This window comes from Pelmatolapia mariae, linkage group LG3_W, assembly GCF_036321145.2.
Source record: "Pelmatolapia mariae isolate MD_Pm_ZW linkage group LG3_W, Pm_UMD_F_2, whole genome shotgun sequence".
In the NCBI taxonomy this organism is placed as follows: Eukaryota; Metazoa; Chordata; class Actinopteri; order Cichliformes; family Cichlidae; genus Pelmatolapia; species Pelmatolapia mariae.
The window spans coordinates 9468921-9489114 of record NC_086229.1 but is presented as its reverse complement, the minus strand read 5'-3'; the positions used below and the strand labels follow the sequence as shown (position 1 = coordinate 9489114).

Sequence of the window (20194 nt, the reverse complement as noted above, 5' to 3'; positions counted from 1 at the left end):
TTTGTCCTCCAGGAGGCGCCGAAATAACAGATCTGTCCGTCTGTTAGATTTTTTTTTTTAAACTCATGATGAGATAAGTACTTGAATGTTGAATTAATTAGTAAGGACCTCCTACTATAGATTAAAAAAAAAAAAAAACTGAAATAACCGCTGAAAACCATTTAAAATCCTTTGGTGTCCTAAACATTGACTTGATGTGGTCTGAATTCACTTCTTAAAATCCTATATACAGACATACAGATAACACAATTAGCACAAACAGTTACAGTTCAGCATTACCTGTAACCACAAACAGCACAAAAAGCTACATGTTCAGTGAAAAACAGGAAAGGCAAATAACAAAATGCAAAGCTCAAACACATATTACAATTCACATTGTGCATTTCATTTGAAAGTATTATTAAAAATATCAGCTTAGCACATTAAAATCAAAATCTCTGTTTTTCTATTTCTAGGTCCAAAAGCTTCATTTTTATGATTTTTACCAATCCTGAAACTTCACAGTGTCGCTATAGGAGCATGTCGTTTGTACACAGGTGGCATTAAATGCTACAGTAATAGTGAAAACTATATTATTTATATCTCTTTAATAGGCTACTTGTAAAATGTAAGTGTAACCCATGGTTATTTAATTGCCAATTGTATTCTATTCCTATTCAAATTTGAAGTGTTACTGTTTTGCTAAGTGTTGAGTTTTCCCATGTACCATGAATGCACCATAGCGCTGTGAGTGGTGACTTTCTTTTGCTGCATCCGCCTTCACTGAGCTAGATGCCAAAGCTGTGTGGAGATTCAGGGCGTTTATCAATATGCGTACTTGTGCGTACTTGCGTTCTCGTGTACTCGTGATACGTCATCAGTCGGAGACCAAGTACTGTTCCAATTCGAAGTACGCATCAAGCCGAGAATGCGAAAAAGTCCCGGATGTGTTCTCGATCCGCCCGTTTTATCGAGCATGCATCGGTGTAGACTTGGGACAGCTATATATCCCAGAATGCATTTCGTCCAAAACTCAACAGCGGACTCCCGGCACATCGTTTTTAACACCCCCCCCACCCACCCCACCCCCGCTCGCGGACTTCTCACTACTCAGGTTAAAGAAACTCCAGCAGCTGTCTATAGTATTGAGTGTCCACTAAAATAAAAATAAAAGCATTCTAACATCTCACCTGCTTGTTTTTATTAAGGTATGTACACGTATGTACATGTACACTATTTTTATTAATAGAGATTTCACTACTGCGGTTAAAAATGATATATAAGTCACTTAGATCACTTCTAAATGTTAATCTTTGGTTTATTTCAGTGTTTTATTTGTTCCTGAGTAAACCGGTTTGGCTGTGATTAAAGTTAAGCTTCATAACATGTTACTCATAGTTAAATTAGGAGGGGACGGCAGTAAAAACTCCGGACCTGTGACATCATCGCGTACGCAGGTGTTTCAATTGTACATATCGCGAATCTGTGCTCGCGTTCTCGGCGGGTACGTACTCGCGTACTTGGGCATTGATAAACGGCCTCAGTCCTGTAACGTGTTGCGCTACGGAATTAATGTTTTCTTTGAAGAATATCCTGATGAGTCTCACAGTTGCAGATGAAGTTGTGATTCACAGTCCAGTTTCTGAATATAAAACCAGCCAGGATATGTTTGTCAAAGATGTGATGTTTGTCGTAGAAGCTGCTAACAATTCCTTAGTTCCCGTAGTTATGTTAGCCTGTCGAAAGTATGCTAGCGTACCGACGTGTGCTCCCTGGGCTAATGCGTTTACATGTGATGTTTTAGCTAACACACCACGGAGACACTTTTCATCCGTTATGATTTTCAGTTAAATGTATTTTTGTCGTTGATAAATTGTTATTGGCCAATAAGAACTGTATAGATGTGTGATGTGTGAAGGAAAAAAAGGGGCTAGCACTAGAGAAACACATATTTTATTTTACAAGTGAAGTGATTGCTCTGCATGTTGTGTGCGGGCTGCTTTGGGTTTTTTATGTGGTAGAAATCTGCTGCACGGACCGAGCGGTGCCATCAATGACTGGATGCCACTGGAGGTGCCTAGAAAGGACGTTCTCAATCTGAAGAAAACCCGTTTCCTTCGAGGGTGGTAGGATACAACAATTTGCAATTTTTTTTAAGGATTAACATTTTTTACTGAGATCTCAGGATGCTTTATGTTGTTACTTTTTCCTTTTCGGGTCAGATCTGATTCCACTTAACACACTCAAAAAAACAAAAAAAGCAAACCAGTGACTAAAGACAATTAACACTCGACAGTGTGTTAGTATTCAGTGTTAAGAACACTGAATACTAAGTGCACTGAACTGAATGGTTAGCCTACCTAATACATTTATGGACACTGTAAGTGATATATTGCACATAGTTGAAGATTACATGTTGAAATGATTTAAATGTTTTGTTCATGTCTATGTTTTGGACCATTTAAATGTTGAATACACTCAAATCACTTTTTTTCCTTTAAGTTGTTGTCAGTGTCTCATTCTGAGTGGAGGTCTTTTCATTCTTTAAGTTGAGTTACCACTGCCAGTCTCCTTACGATCCTAACTGAACCCAACAAGAGTAGATTCTCAAATATTTGTTCTTACTTGACCTTGGATGACAGATTACTGTGGATTTGACTGATTTTGGATTACTCAGTTAAAAAGGGTGACATAAGCTTAAAGATATGGTCACCCAGAAAGCAACAACAAGAAAATGACGTCACACTGACGTTGGCAAAATAGCCAACGTCAGTGTGAAGTGAGCAGGTCAAAAGTTAAACTTTGGGGTCTAAACAGAGTGATAATGTGGCTACCAGCAAGAGTGAAGACTACAGTTGATTCAAATATAAAAGGATGGTAAATATCTTAAGGGGTTCCCAAGGCAACAAAAGGCTGCAAAGATGCCTAGAGGCAAGTTGTCAACTACAAAGTGATGCGTAATGACTCAAAATCTTTCTGCAGATGCTTCTTATAACATGTTCACACGTTAAAATAAGCACCATTAAAAATCTACACTCATGTGACATAAGAAAAGCTTTGAATTATATGAAACATACATGTATCACCGTAACATGGTATTTATAAGGATAACATAAAAATTCTACTATAATCTTTAAGACATTACAAGTGAAAATATACTTTCACTTGTGATGTAGATACATATTTTTTTGTTATAAACTGAAAATGAAACTTGAATTCTGATAAGAATGGCAGTGGCGATACTTTCCTCACATTGTTGTTCTGCATCTTTGTCAAACATGCTCATCCATTAGGGGGCCCCCCTGTTTATGTATAAAACACACACACACAACTTAGATTACTTAGATTAAGTTTGAATAGAATACAAACAAAGCAAAGTCAGCACAGAAGAGACAAAGTGATGATAAGAAATTCTGTTCCTGAGCAAATCTAATTAGTACCCTGAACCCACGAGCTTAAATAATACAGAATGTATAACTACTTTTGGAGGTCCAAAACAAAATAATTAAAATCACACCTGAACAGGTGAACAACATAATGATATATTTACCTCTGGCTGCTGAATTTCCATAGAAATGTCTTCCTACAGAGACAGAAAAAACAGACGATTGTTCTTCAGTCCCATCTGGACTAAAGTGGTGTACATATTTTTTTTAAAATCACTGGACTCAACAAAAAGCAACATGATGTTACCCTGCGTCCTGGTGGAGTTCTGCTTGCAATCAGATGATCAGCAACATCAAAAGATTCCCCCCAACGTTCACTGTTGAGTGTTTTCTGTATTTCTTCTGTCAGCTTATCTTTTGCTGCTTTTCTTATCATCTCCGTGAGTACATTTTCTTCCTCCTCCAAAATCATTTGGTCATATAGCAGTTTTCTGTCACAGCAACTTGAGTATTTCTCGTTCTTCTCACAGCATTTCTTCCATCCAAGTGGCAACACAAGGCTAACCACCAAAAAGCCAGCCAAGAGTATACCCAAGCCAATAATCTGAAGGAGAAGCAACAAAGATGATATTTTAAACTCATATTCTGAGGTCCGCCCAAATTGGGTCAAACAACAGGAAAGATGTTCCAAGCACAGCAGCAAATTTCCAAGAGATTGACTGAAAAAGAAAAGAACCAACATGCTGCTCTGGCCCAGTCAAACTCCAAAACTCAAAACTCCAAGACCTCAACCAGACTGAATTGCCCCTAGAGAGCTGTTCATGGACAAATATTTGTGAGCCTCAGGAAACTGAAGCAATGTTGTAAAGAAGAGTGGACCGGGAATTTGGACTACAGGTATATGAAAATCAAACAGAAAACAGCTCATTGGGTGTACTGTATAGGGTCATGTAAAACATATCAAAATTTGCTTGTGTTATCCCAAACATTACATCAGAGAACTGTGAAACCATCCAGTTTCTTTGTATTGGTCACTGGATTCTGTAATTATCTGTGCTTGTAACCATAGATGTAACTGCATTTCGTTACCTTGTACTTGTTGACATGTGTAATGACAATAAAGTTGAATTCTATTCTGAATTCTGTTTTAACCATCTATGAGTTTATACTTGTAATTTACAAAAAAAAAAAAAACACACCCATAAAACTAAAATTGAAGCGAAATAAACTTAATACAACCTCACTATATATTCAGATATTCAGGTTAATCTTAAATAAAGGTGTAAAAGACAACAATGACTCAACAGAGCAGCACAGAGTGGTACTGTATAATGTATGAAGAATAACAACTTTACTCACCATGGATTTGTTTTTCAGCTTAGCAATCAGGACTTGCTCCTCAGCTGTGATGTTTTTTTTGTCTTTGCAGCCTAACTGTGGATGTTCTTTGTATGTATTCCAACAGCAAACAAACCAGTCTCCATCAATGAACACAGACACTACCCAAAGCAGACCAATGCAAACTGCTTTCATAAAGTGAGCGCAAAAAAACACCAAAAATTTGCAGCAAATAGGGCTTCGATATATAGGACATGAGTATTTCCAGACTCTCTTCAAAAGCTCGTCTGTCCAGAGTTGTAAAGCAAATAAAATAAAAAAAGGTAGACACATGTATGAATTGCAGGATCCCTCAGCATCACAAGTACAGTTTAAATCCTCGTCAAGCACATACTTGTGAACAAAAATCACAATCATTGCGACATACGTGCTGTATTTTTTGATGGCAAATTTTGTCAAGAAGGTCTTCATCTTGGGTGCTGAAGTTGGCTTCTGCTGAGAGCTGCAAACTTAAACTAAATATTCTGAGAGGAAACTGTGCTCCTCCTGTACACTGGTGATGTGTCGGTCACAAATGAAACAGCTCTTAGAGCCGTGAACGACGGGACCATTGTTGGGAGCTGTGTTTCTTTCTTTTTTTCTCTCACCCTCTCTCACTTTTTTTTCCTCAGGTGAGCCTTGTGTTTGCACTGAGCAGAGGGTGGAGGGGCACAAACACAGCCTTAACTTTGCCGAGCAGAGGGGGGAGGGGCGGTAGTTACACTCACAGTCGCACAGGAACAGAGCACGATGGAGAGAGTGAGCTAGGAGCAACAACAAGAGACAACATCATCACACTAGAAAGGTATAGTAATGAAAATCATCGACACCAAGAAAAGAAGCAACATCTGAAACCATTTCAATTTTATTGACAATACAAAGCAAGAGTGTAAAGTCTGCAAGAAAAGGATATCATATAGAGCCGGCTTCACAAACAACCTGCACCCAGGGTCCACCCATCAGTGCAATGGGAAGATAAAACACAGTCAGTTGAGTGTGATTTTAATGAAGATGCCAGTGTGTCTACTGCAACTGTTGCTGCTGCTGCTGCCTCTACAGCATCATGCAGTATATCACCACAACCACCTAAACCAACCCAGAGCTCTATGAAACAGTTTTTGCATTAGTCTGTGACCCCAGCAAGACAGAACTCAATTAATAAAGAGCTGACGAAAATGATTGCACTTAATTTCCAACTATTTTCAGTTGTGGATGTTAAAGGAATCAGAAAGTTCATTTATGCATTGAATCCTATGTGTTATGTGGCGGCTGTGTGCAGGCAGGAAAAGGACCCAAAGTGCAGACTCCAGAGACAAACGTAAACTCAAACAGCTTTAATGATGAACTAAAAGGTACCAGAACTAAGACTTCAAACATAAACTCAGGCAAGCAGACAAAACACACAGCATAATAAGCGGAGAAAGAAACGAAACACAAGGAGCTGGAAACGAAAACACAGGGAACAAAGTCCAAAACAGAACACAACAACAGCACCGAGGCCCAGGAACAGTCCAAAAGAAAACAAACAAAAGGGCCCATGAAAGGCGCAGAGGCCCAGGCAACAGTCTCGAAAAGGTTCAGGGGGCCGGCCCGGAGGTTGACGGCATAACAGTCCAAATCCGGGCGGTTCAGGGGGCCGCCCCGGAGGACGACGGCCCAAGAGTCCGAAAAAAAGTTCAGGAGGCCGGCCGGGCGGGAGGCACCGGCGGCGACGGAGCAGGTCAGGAGGCCGGCCGGGCGGGAGGCACCGGCGGCGACGGAGCAGGTCAGGAGGCCGGCCGGGCGGGAGGCACCGGCGGCGACGGAGCAGGTCAGGAGGCCGGCCACGATGACGAGGATGCCTAATCATCGGCCTGGAAGGGGGCCGTCCACGACGACAATTACGCCCAACCATCGGCCTGGAAAGCGGCCGGACAGGACGTGCAGGCCGAGCAGGACCGACAGGACGAGCAGGACCGACAGGACGAGCAGGTGAAGCCGAAACTGGACCAGGCGACGGCGAAGCTGAAGCCGGAGCTGGACCAGGCGACGCAGAAGCCGTAGCTGAAGCTGGACCAGACGAGGCAGGCGAAGGCTGGACGGGCCCCTCGGACCCTCCAGGCGAGGCAGGCGAAACAGATGGTGGCACTGCAGGCGACGGCGTGGGAGCCGCAGGTGGTGGTGATGAAGGCTGGACGGGCCCCTCGGACCCTCCAGCAGAGGCAGGTTGCTGTGGCTGGACGGGCCCCTCGGACCCTCCAGCGGAGGCAGAAGGCTGGTGCGGTTCTCCAGAACCCCCAGCGGGAACAGAAGGCTGGACGGGCCCCTCGGACCCTCCAGCGGAGGCAGAAGGCTGGTGCGGTTCTCCAGAACCCCCAGCGGGAACAGAAGGCTGGACGGGCCCCTCGGACCCTCCAGCGGAGGCAGAAGGCTGGTGCGGTTCTCCAGAACCCCCAGCGGGAACAGAAGGCTGGACGGGCCCCTCGGACCCTCCAGCGGAGACGAACAAAGGCTGGTGCGGTTCTCCAGAACCCCTAGCGGGAACAGAAGGCTGGACGGGCCCCTCGGTCCCTCCAGCTGACGAGGCAGGAGGCTGGACGGGCTCGTCGGGCCCTCCAGCTGACGAGGCAGGAGGCTGGACGGGCTCGTCGGGCCCTCCAGCTGACGAGGCAGGAGGCTGGACGGGCTCCTCGGGCCCTCCAGCTGACGAGGCAGGAGGCTGGACGGGCTCCTCGGGCCCTCCAGCAGGAACAGACGGCTGGAACGGTCCCTCGGACCCTCCAGCGGGAACGAACGGCTGAGTAAACGACTGAGGTGAGAACTGAGCAGGTGACTGAGCCGATAGGTGAGCTAATGTTTGAGCTATGGATAGTAGTTTAAGTTCTATTGACTGTTGTAACGATGGTAGTAATGGTGGGTTAGGTGGTGGATTAGCAGTAAGCTGAGCTAGTTCCCCTGAGCCTCCAGAACCTGAAGAAAACCGCTGGACGGGCTCACCTGAGCCTCCAGCGAGGTCAGAAACAGGTGCAGGTACCTGCCGGATACCGGCCTCTCCCACCCGAGGAGAAGGTACGGGTGCCGCGACAGGCACCGGAGCAGGGACCAGCTGGACCTCAGCCTCCCTCACCTGAAGCACTGAAACAGGTGCAGGGGAATGCTGGGCCCGAGCCGCCCTGGGAGCAGGAACACAACTGGGCGAAGGAGCAGGGTCAGAAAACACAGAATCCTCTAAAATGTTTTTTAGCTTCCTACCACCACCATGTGTAATAGTCTTAACAGTCTCAGTTTTAGCAGTGTTCATATGATTGTCTTTTTCCAGCTCAGAGGGAGCAGAATGAAAACAGTCATTATAACTCACCACGGGGAGTGGCTCAGCAGAGACAGAGTGGCGACTGCGTGAGCGTCGCTTTCTCCGGGAAGTGGGAGGTGGCAAACTGGGCTGCGAATCCTCCAAAAGACCGGGCTGCGACGAGGAAGCAGAGAGTTTGTGAAGCTCAGAACGTGGCAGACCCAAAAACAGAGCGAAGGACTGCAGTGGAGTGAGTCTAACGTCCGGCGTCACGTAATCCCTCTTCCTCCGCCGCTTAACCTTCTTGTCGGACTGGTAATCCAGGGGTGGAGGTGGAGGTGTAACGACTGGAGAGAATGAGCACGTGCTCAATCTGATCGCCCGAGGCATAGGCGCCGGCTCGGCCGTAGCCATGGCAGTCTGGAGGCTGCGGGGCCCTCCGAAAGCCAAACGAGACCCATAGAAGGGTGACTGGAGCTCCTGGGCATGCTTAGCCTCCTGCCTCACGCTCTCCTTGAGGAAGGCAGAAACTGCGGGTCGCCGATACCAAAGGGAGTCTGCTGGGTCCATAGTATGGTCGCGATCTTCTGTTATGTGGCGGCTGTGTGCAGGCAGGAAAAGGACCCAAAGTGCAGACTCCAGAGACAAACGTAAACTCAAACAGCTTTAATGATGAACTAAAAGGTACCAGAACTAAGACTTCAAACATAAACTCAGGAAAGCAGACAAAACACACAGCATAATAAGCGGTAGATCGCGACAATGACAAAACTGAAACACAGGGCTTAAATACATAGAGGGAGCAATCAGGGAATGGGCAACAGGAGGGAAACACAGCTGGGGCAAATCAGGCCTAACGAAACAGGGGAAGCAAAACCAGATACATTAACATCAGACATGGACCTTCAAAATAAAACAGGAAACATAACACAGAGATGCGAACTTAACAAGGGGATACAGCCGACAGGGGAGACGGCAACTATAGAACACAGAGACATAAACCATAAGACGGAACTCTAAGAAAGAAATCAAAGACTAGAAATTATAAATAATATAATAAACTCAAAAGCCCTGGGTCAACGACCCAGGCATCCTAACACTATGTATGCAATTCCAAGCAGGACAACACTCCCAAAAAATTATGCCAGGCCTATATCACAGAGAACGTGCATCTTCTTTTTGTTTTGCATATTAATTTATAATTTTTGGTATGTGGTTTGCAGGGTTTTGTGTTGTTTCACTTTAAATTAGTTTAGAAGGGAAAAAGCTGAAAATTAAAATAGTTAAAAGTAGAACTGTAAATAGTTGGTTTTTGTATTTTATCATTTTTAAATTTTATTTGGAGTAAATAAATAAGAGCACATTTATATAATAAACATACAGTAATATAAAAGAAATTTTCCTTTCCATTGCATACAGTAATTTATTTTGTGCATAATTTTATGTTGTTGTTGATAATAAATTAATTAAAGAAACAAAACAACCTGAAGAGCAGGTTAGGAGCCAAAAGAGCTGGTTCTCTAAAAAGAATTTCCATTACTACTGTACACAGAAGAATAACTGAGTGAATCTCAAAACTGCAGAAGAGGAACTGAAGATAGCACAAAGATACAAAGATGAGGACACAGGAAGTGTGAAACTGTATTCAGGGGGAACTAACAAATTTGACATATAGACCACAAGTGTTCATGGTTACAGCGCCCCCCCCCCCCCCCCCCCATCTTTGTGATGTTTTGTTTTTATTACTTCCTAAAGCCTTCCTTAAGTTGTTTTCTGCTTTTTTTCCTAGTTGCAGGAAAATGTTGCGACTGTCAAACCTTCGAGTCACCAAGCAGCTGAATAGGGGAATAATGTTAAACAGCCGGCCGGAATAAACGGCCCGCTGTTTAAAAGGTTACTCAAAGTTCCAGTTTAAATCTTTAAAAATCCATTGAAAAAACAGTGATCAAAACATTCCAGGCTTGAGCGGTCAGCAAAAGTCGGTCAGCATCACCCACTAATTCAGAAAAATTCCCTCAGGCTGCGAACAGGTGATATAGCAATCACTACTACTATTACCGACACCACGTGGCTCAAAGCTACGCCATTCCACAACAGTGCTGGTATGACTGTACAGGGCTAAGTGTCTATTTATGTGTTTTATGTGGTAGTTCAATGAAAGACTTCAGTTAAAAGTGAGAAAAAAATTGCGTTCACGTTTGAAGTTTTGGCTTGTGGTGGCAGATTTCTTTTCTCATGTAATCATGTAATAATGAGCTGGACTGAAGCTACAGAGATACGTGATGCGCTGTGGAATGTAGTGATGGGAATTCGGACTCTTTTTTTAGAGAACTGGCACTTTCACTGTCGGCCCACTAAAGAGACCCGGCTCTTTCGGCTCTTCAGGTTGTTTTGTTGCTTTAATTAATTTATTATCAATATAAAATTATGCACAAACGGAAGTGCTAATGTCAAAGAAACATGGTATTGAGATTTAAACTTATAATCTGAATACGTATTTGCTGGCCACATTACTTTATAGAAGAAAAGGTCTAACTCTGGGCCTAAAAGGTCTTGACAGGTGTTACGGGTTCGAAATTGAGGATGAGAGTAAAACAATGATAGTCCAGAAGAGGTCGTTCAAACAATTGATTTTAATGCACGCAGCGTGGAGAGGTGCAAACTGCAAAACAGTTGTACATCTCTACCCAAAATACACTCTAGATTGCTTTTATAACATCAGGGTATTGTGACGCCCCTTCTTGCGTTTACAAGCACATAATTTGCATGTACAGAACATTCATGTATTTTAAGAATTGAATGCAAACACAGAAGTTCCTCCTTGTGGCATACTCTTAAGAATATGGTGATGACCTAAGGCCTTTGAGGTCACCATGGACTGGACATCCTTCGGTCACCTGTAACTAAGCAAACTCGAATACCACAAGAAGCTGAATACATTCAGGCCTTTGCTCAGCTACTATTTTACTGTACCAATATACTCAGCCTATGAGTTATGATACATATATTTAACTCAATCATTTTAAAGTAGTTATAACTGCACCTGTAATAAACATGTTAATATTTGATTATGATAACCCCTATAATACAAATTCTAACATACTGTCAGCAGCTTCAATAAATGCTCTGATGAAATGATAATTAATGCAATGATAAAGATGATGGTTATATACAATTCAGCAGTAAAGTAATTTCTTTAAATATTACACAGGAAACACAGGCTTGTGCAGAGTATGCTTTGCAAAAGTGAAACCGAAAGCAGAGTCTGAGTGCAAGTGTTCTGAGCAGGCTGTTTTATTATGCATCTATATCTTTGATTAAGCTTTGATTAAGCTTTAAGGGGTTGTATTACATGGAAACATTTGTTTTATACATTTTACATATAAGTCAAGATCAGTACACACAGGATGGCTTAGCCTGGTGGCCTAAGTTGAGATTAGACATACAGACACATATAGTTTCAGCTGTGTACGTGCGGGCCTCATGTCTCAAGATGACTGAAGGTGTGAGGTGAGCCGGGGTGCAGGAGAGGTCACGACACATACACACACACAGTAGTAGACTCATTTTAGTGGGTAAAAGGTTGAGATGTGTTTTGGATAAGGTTGCAAGGTTTGGGTGCGTACGTGTCAGTCTGTTCCAGGAAGTACACCAGATGTCCCGGAGACAAGCGACAGTGAAGGCGAGCTGGGGGAAGCACCTGGCTTCAAGCCGAAGACAATGTTATTTTTAAACTGTGTCAAAAGTTATCAGAACATTTGTGGTTTAGAGTGACGTGTCTGTATTCTGTCTGAAGAGGAGGGGGCTGTACTATTCTTTTCCCCTATAAAGCTTTGGTGTTGACTACTGAAAGAGAGTTCAGTCCCTGAGTCTGCACAGGGTTTGAACTCCGCATATGTGTATTCATTTTATTTATATTTGTTTACATATAAATATATATCGGGGCCCCTAGAGACAAAGCATGTCAAATTTCCAAAACACGCACAAACTCCAAAGCACGCACAAATTCAAAAGCACGTACAAACTCTGAAGCATGTACAAACAATACAAAAAACAACGAGCTGCCGGACCATGGGTTCCCAGACCGTGAGTTGGCTGCACTTGGGCACGGTCCAGAAATGCAGTTGCAAGGTTGCCAGGCAGATGGCTCGAAAGGCGAAGGTGGCATTGACGATCGTGGCCGTGCCAAGATTGCGGGCACGATGATGTCAGAGTAACGCGTGGCACAGATGGAGCCAATGATTATGACGAAGAAGGCATCAGGTGCATGAGCGACGAGGAGGAGGAGAGGAAACTCAAAGAAGACGAAGACTACAAAGAAGACGAAGACTATGAAGAAGAAGAAGACGAAGAAAAAGAGGGCATCAATCCGCGAGGACGAGGCCCCACTGAAGAGGCCGTGGCGGCGGCGCGAGACGAGGCCTCCTCCTTAATGGCCTACCATCTTTGTGGTAATCGTCATCACCGTCACCACCGTCACCTTCGTGACAATCCCCTACAGCTTTGTTGTAATCTACGTCGGCTTCTTCACCGTAATTATCATCGCGACCATCATCAACCCCATCCTAAGTGCACCCCTCAGCGCCCCCTTCAGCATCCTTGCTGCGAAGCTCCCCCTCAGAGTGCTCGTTGTCATCTGGTGACTCTTTTTCCGAGTCATCTTCCGAGTCGTCACCCTGGTAATGTTGCGATGAGATTTCAAAGCCGGATGCTTGCACCTCGGCCCAAACAACGCTAATTGCCTCATCATGTTCAACCTCATCAGTTAGATGTGCTCCTACTTCTTCTTGTTCTTTTTCTTCTTCTTCTGTCTTTCAAAGTCAAAGTCAAAGTCAGTTTTATTTGTCAATTTCTTCAGATGTACTTGCCATACAAAGGAATTGAAATTACGTTTCACACTGTCCCATGCATAGACATAGACAACAATAAAGTGCAGATGCACAACATTTAGGTAACATACAGGATATAACAAGACAGGACCTAATATATAATAAAGTGTTCCACAGTGTGCCCTGGAAAGTAGTGTACTAGTCTACTTGAGCGAAACCTTCTGGAGAAGGTTTCGCGTTCGGGCCTGTCTGTTACGTACGTGACCACTGGCGACCGTGTTGTCCTCTGCATCTTTGCTGGCTAGGCCTTGATAATGAAATGTAGCGGGTGGTGATAGAGTAGCAGGAGGAGCAGCAGCAGCAGTGCACTCCTTCTTCCGCTGAAGGAGCCGCGGTTTCCCCATGCGGTTTGTGGCCTGCCACAGATGTTGATGCCATTGATGCTGCTACGCCTCTATCCCTCCTCGGCACCCTTGGCCTGGTGTGGGACATTTCCTTGTTGGTGGTGTGCGCTGTGTCTGTCTTTCTGGCTGGCAATTTGTCTGCAACCCTGACATGCTTAGTAACTCGTATATCGCTATCTTTACCAATGTCGTAGTGGGGCATTTCGCTACCCTGCATTATTCGCATCGGGGTATTTCGTTACCCCCGTCTCATCACCTTGGGGGCATTTGCCGACCCCTTAGTAGCCACGATGGGGTATTTTGCCACATTCGTATGTTACGATGGCAAACACTGGGGTCTGAAGGGACCCCCAAGCGCTGCAGCAAACAACTCTCAAATGATGTTACAAATGATCTTCTTATGGCTTCTGACAGTGGACTAGACTCTGTGCTTGTCCTGCTGGACCTTAATGCAGTGTTTGATACTGTAGACCATAATATCCTATTAGAGCGATTAGAACATGCTCTAGGTACTGCGCTGCAGTGGTTTGTATCATATCTGTCTAATAGACTCCAATTTGTACGTGTAAATGGAGAGTCCTCTTCACACACTAAGGTCAAATATGGTGCTCCACAGGGTTCGGTGCTAGGACCAATTCTGTTTACATTATACATGCTTCCCCTAGGCAGCATCATTAGAAGACATAGAATAAATTTTCACTGCTATGCAGATGACACGCAGCTCTATCTGTCCATGAAGCCAGGTAACACACACCAATTAGTTAAACTGCAGGAATGTCTTAAAGACATAACGACCTTGATTGCCGCTAACTTTCTGCTTCTTAATTCACATAACACTGAGGTTAGTGTAACCAGATTCTTACTCTGGATGGCATTACCTTTGCCTCCAGTAACACTGTGAGGAACCTTGGAGTCATTTTTGACCAGGACATGTCCTTCAACGCACATATTAAACAAACATGTAAGACTGCTTTCTTCCACTTGCACAACATCTCTAAAGTTAGAAATATCCTGTCTCAGAGTGATGCTGAAAAACTAGTTCATGCATTTATTACTTCCAGGCTGGACGACTGTAATTCACTATTATCAGGATGTCCAAAAAACTCACTGAAAAGCCTTCAGCTAATCCAAAATGCTGCAGCAAGAGTCCTGACAGGAACTAGAAAGAGAGAGCAGATTTCTCCTGTTTTGGCTTCCCTTCATTGGCTTCCTGTTAAATCCAGAATTGAATTCAAAATCCTGCTCTTAAATAATCAGGCCCCATCTTATCTTAATAACCTTATAGTACCATATCACCCTATTTAGAGCACTTCGCTCTTGCACTGCAGACTACTTGTTGTTCCTAGAGTATTTAAAAGTAGAACGGGAGGGAGAGCCTTCAGTTATTGTTCTGCCTTTTATAACTTGAAGTGAATATTACGGTTGTAAACTGCCCTACAGTTCCCTCTAGTGGCTGCTTTGTAATATGGGTTTGGTTACTTTGGGAAGGGAAAAAATGAGAACGTGAAGAAGAAATAAAAGATGGTGGAAAGTGATGCCGAAATGTTACTGTTCTAAGCTGATACGGACCTTAAAATGTTATTGCTTTGGACAAGATATGTCTGTAAGTAGGAGTGACGATAAAATAATTATTATCTTTTGTTTTTTGTAAAAATGGTACGATAATTTGTACATTTGAAAGTTTCATCTTGTTAGCTTGCAGAGTGTAACAAGCTAGTTTACAATGTTAGTCAGCTAATACAGTATTTTGTACTTTCAGTTTTACGATGGTCAAAGAGAAGGCAATGGTCAGAGGCCATTCTTCAATAATTCAGCGCAAAAAGGAAAATAAGTCTGGTTATTGGAGCATCGTTATCTCGCTGTCTAGCTGGTGAAACTAAGAAACTCAGGGCGAGGACAGCACAGTAAAAAGACATTAGAGCAGCGGGCACAACCACGAGGAGCTATTTTCAGCACATCAGTTATGAGCCTACGGTCAGGAAAGCAATATCAACTGGATCTTCCAGAAGAGGAAGAAACACCAGACAAAAGAGAAACAGAACAAGTGTATCTCCAAATGTTGAATCTGTTCATCTGGACGTTGCGTTTGATGGGAGAAACATTTCGTCACTCATCCAAGTGACTTCTTCAGTCTCAGCTGACTGCAGGTTTCCCCAAACTTAATAATAAGTAATAATATAAACAGTACAGAACAAGTGCACAACGCAGATGATATGGAGAACAAGGATAATGCAAGCAACGCAGACACACAGGCGGAGTCTAGACGCTCGCGTACATCCAAGTGTTCATCCAGAAGTTCTGCAGCACTTAAAGCACGAGCAAAAGCAGAGATTGCACGTGCACAGCTGGGGTATTCAGAAAGAGAAGCAGCTATAATGAAACAAAAACTGAACTTGAGGCTAATTTACATGTTTTGAGTTATCAAAAGGCTGTTGCAGTTGCAGAAGCAGAGGTTCCAGTTCATGAAGAAGAGGAGGAGGGACTCTCAAAAAGTGAACTGCGCTATCCATTGGTGGGACCATCCGCCAGTCCAAAACAACGCACAGCAGAGTATGTACAAAAACACTCAGATATTTGCCTTGAAGGATTCAAATTAAAAGTAGATCCACTTGCCTGTCAAAAAGATGCACGTGAACAATGCGAAATGGCTATGAATGCAGATATAGACAATGACGGCTCACACAGTGCTCAAAAGGCTAATGTTAAAGTGGAACTCCAAACACAACAGAGAGAGATGTGAGTGAAGTTGCCCCCCCCACCTTCTTCAAATCCAACAAAAGTGGTATCAAAAGTTTGTGCTACGTTTGTGCTGGTTTGTGCTGCAAAAATTTTCGTTTGTGCTACTATCATTTTAAAGATATTAATAAAAATTTTGAGAGGTCATCAGAGGTCAACCAGCCCCCCCATATTAATTAAATCAAACAAAACGGGTGTCAATCAACTGTGCTACGTTTGTGCTGGTTTGTGCTGCTAAAATTGTTGTTTGTGCTGCTTCGTGCTGCTAAAATTGTTGTTTGTGCTGCTTCTGTTTTAAAGATATTAATAAAAATGTAAAGGTCAAAAGGTCAACCAGCCCCCCCACATTACCCAAATTAAACAAAATTGATGTCAAACGTTTGTGCTACCTTTGTGCTGGTTTGTGTTGCAAAAATTTTTGTTTGTGCCGCTATCATTTTAAAAATTATAATAAAATAAAGTCTTGATGCGTGCTCAATCATCCAGGTAAGTAAATCCCAAAAGGTTGATTCTGTTCATCTGGACATTTTCAGATGGAGAAATGATTCGTCACTCATTAAAGTGACTTCTTCAGTCTCAGCTGACTGCAGGTTTCCCCAACCTTATAAACACATGTGAGTGAAGTTGGCACCCCTACCTTCTTCAAATCCAACAAATTTGATGTCAAACATTTGTCCTGCAAATTATTTTGTTTGTGCAGGTTATGTTTCCCTAATTTTATAAACAGTACATGTACAGTGAGAGAGAGATGTTACATCTGTCTTCACTTGCATCCCTGTCATAGAAGCGTTGGAGGTAGTTCATAAGAGATTACAGGATCACCCCAACCTCAGCAACAGGACCACTCTCAGCACTGATCAGTTGTGTTTGCTTTTGGAACTGTGTCTTAATTCCACCTAGTTTGCATAAGGGTCAGTACTACAGGCAGAAACCTAGGTGTGCCATGGGTTCCCCCAGGCCCCTGGTCAGTTGTCACCAAACCAGTTCGTAAGCAGGTACAGGTGTGGCCAGAAGGGTCCTCAGTGGCACTGCAAGACTGCTTTTCCACAACAGGCTGCCACACACGACAACACCACAGACTTTCAGGAATATAGAGAAACTGTTATTGCCTACATCCCAAAATGCATCGATGGTGTCACAGAGACCAGGACTATCACTGTCCGGGCCGATCAGAAACCATGGCTCACTGGTCAGGTTTAAATGCTCCTAACGTTGAAAAATGCAAGCCTTCAGAGCCGGGAATTAGGTGAGCCAAAGAACAGCAAGGGCAAACCTGTCACGTGGCATCAGCTACAGCAAAGCTTCAGCAACAGCAGAGATACTTGGAGGCAGTGGCAAGGAATACAAACCATCACAGACTACAAGCCCACTCTGAAGACTATGGTGACACAATCCCCAGACAGTGTGTGGAGATCCCTTGCCAAAATCAGTACCGCCGTTCCCACAAGCCTCAAAGCCTCCACCATCATTACTGTACCCAATAAGTCATCTACCTCCTGCTTTAAGGACTACCGTCCTGTCAAACTCACCTCCATCATTATGAAGTGCTTTGGACGGTTAGTCATGCATCAAATCAAATTATCGCTTTCCCCCAACCTGGATCCATTTGAGTTCGCATACCGGTCAAAACGCTCAACCGATGATGGAATTTCAACTGCCCCTTACTCAGCCCTCACACATCTGAACACTAGAGACTCATATGTCAGAGTGCTGTTCATAGACTTCAGTTCAGCCTTCAGCATCATCATTCCCCAGCAACTCATTCACAAACTGGATCTGCTGGGGATCAGCACCTTGCTGTATAACTGGCTGCTACATTTCTTGACAGGAAGACAGCAGACAGTACGGGTCGACAGCAACACCTCCAGCCCAAGAACACTGAATACGGGGGCTCCCCAAGGATGTGTGTTGAGCCCCCTTCTCTTCACTCTGCTGACCCACGACGAGATCTAATACAGGGGTGAAGTTAACCATCTGGGGGAGTGGTACAGCAACAACAACAACCTGTCCCTGAATGTGGAGAAGACCAACAGTGACTCTACTTCCTCTGCAAATTGAGAAGCACAAGAGATTCAACCCCCATTATGAGCACCTTCTACAGAGGCACGGTTGAGAGTATCCTCACCAGCTGCATCACTGTGTGGTATGACTCCTGCACTGGGTTCTGCAGGAAAAAATGACAACGGGTAGTGAGAGCAGCTGCACCTGCTTCATCTGGAAGGTCCTCTCCATTACAGGTGACTCCACTAATCCCTTCAGCAGCTTCTTCAGTTTGCTGCCATCAGGAAGGATACTGAAGAGCCTCCGGGCCAGAACAAACAGACTAAGAGACAGCTTTGTCCATCGGGCTGTCAGGATGCTGACCATCTCTGAATCGAGAAGGGGGGCCCAAGAGTAAATCTTTCGCCATCCTATAATGCTGTGATTGTAGCCATTCCCCACTTTCTGTGAATGGTACTCGTGGCCATTGATCAGTAGGCTTTGATTAGCTATCAATGATCAATGGTCATAAGAATTTGCATACTAACAATCATGGAACTAACCCGCCAGCACATTGTTCATTCAGTGGTGCTAGTTTCCTTAACTATGCAAATGTACTGTTTATAAGGTTGGGGAAACCTGGAGTCAGCTGAGACTGAAGAAGTCACTTGGATGAGTGACGAAACGTTTCTCCAACTGAAAATGTCCAGATGAACAGATGGGGCTGGTTGACCTCTGATGACCTCTAGAAACTTTTATTAATATCTTTAAAATGATAGTAGCACAAACAAAAATTTTTGCAGCACAAACCAGCACAAACCAGCAGAAACATAGCACAAACTTTTGATACCACTTTGATACCACTCCAATTTCGTTGTACCCTGTACAATGACAATAAAGGCTATTCTATTCTATTCTTTAGTTGGATTTGAAGAAGGTGGGGGGGGGGGGCAACTTCACTCACATCACTCATCTGAGTTTCCCTCTGAATCTTCCCCTCCTGCTGACCCTGAACCAGTTGATTGTCACTCACTTCCTCATTCATGCAGTCCAGATCATATCAGAGATCAGAATGCAGCTTTGGCGTCAGGTTCTTATCTTCAGTCTGTCCTCAGTTCAGTACAAGTTCCAACTTGTCAACATTCAGGTTGTGAGGTGATGTGAAAAAACAAGGAGAAAAGAAAAGCAACTCTTGCTCAGTTCAGGGTTACTGTAAGCAAAGTCAGTAAGATGAAATTATAGATTTTCACTTACACCAGGGACAATGACTGGGACTGTACCCCCTGCATAGAGCTCACTCACACCTGGATGGGGGAAAAGGCACGGTCAGGATCCTGTTTCTTGACTTTTCCAGTGCCTTTAATACCATCCGGCCCTGTCTGCTTCAGGAAAAACTGAACAGGATGGAGGTGGACCCCTGCCTGGTGGCTTGGATCTCCGACTACCTCACTGACAGACCACAGTACGTCAGGCTGAAGAACATCACGTCTGACACTGTGGTCAGCAGCACAGGAGCACCACAGGGAACTGTGCTGTCCCCTCTTCTCTTCACCCTGTACACCTCTGACTTCTGCTACAACTCTGAATTATGCCACATTCAGAAGTTTGCAGATGACACAGCCATCATGGGGTGTATCTTGGATGATCAGGAAAAGGAGTACAGAAGTCTGGTGAGGAACTTTGTCACTTGGAGTAACACAAACCACCTGCAACTCAACACCTCAAAGACTAAGGAACTGGTTGTGGACTTCGGGAGGTCCAGAGAAGGTCCACTACCAGTTCAGATAGAGGGAGAGGAGGTGGAGGTGGTCACCACATACAAGTACCTCGGGCTGTGGGTGGACAATAAACTGGACTGGTCATGCAACACAGAGCACCTGTATAAAAAAGCCCAAAGCCGACTGTACTTCCTCAGGAGGCTGAGGTCTTTTAACATCTGCAGGAAGCTCCTGAGGATGTTTTACCAGTCAGTGGTTGCTGGAGTACTGTTCTATGCTGTAGTGTGCTGGGGGAGCAGCACAGCAAAGAAGGACTCATCCAGGCTGGAGAAACTGATCAGGAAGGCAGGCTCTGTGGTCGGCATGAAGCTGGACACTCTGGTGATAGTGGCAGAGAAAAGGACACTAAAGAAACTGATGGACATTATGGACAATGCTGGGCATCCTCTGCACACGGCCATAAACAACCAGAGGAGTCTGTTCAGTGACAGGTTGCTTCTCCCCAAGATAAGAACAA

At 44.1% G+C, this 20194-nt stretch overlaps 1 protein-coding gene and 1 long non-coding RNA gene across 2 annotated transcripts in view; both read right to left on the bottom strand.

The window, feature by feature from the left end:
- Nucleotides 1-20194, bottom strand: part of LOC134620409 (NACHT, LRR and PYD domains-containing protein 12-like) — a 365684-nt gene that overhangs the window by 27978 nt on the left and 317512 nt on the right. The gene's annotated exons all lie outside the window — the stretch shown is intronic.
- Nucleotides 3354-4944, bottom strand: LOC134615840 (uncharacterized). The gene is made up of 3 exons (XR_010091362.1): nucleotides 4725-4944; nucleotides 3673-3969; nucleotides 3354-3562 (listed from the first exon to the last, which is right to left on the bottom strand). It is a non-coding gene; the product is annotated as an uncharacterized LOC134615840 (long non-coding RNA).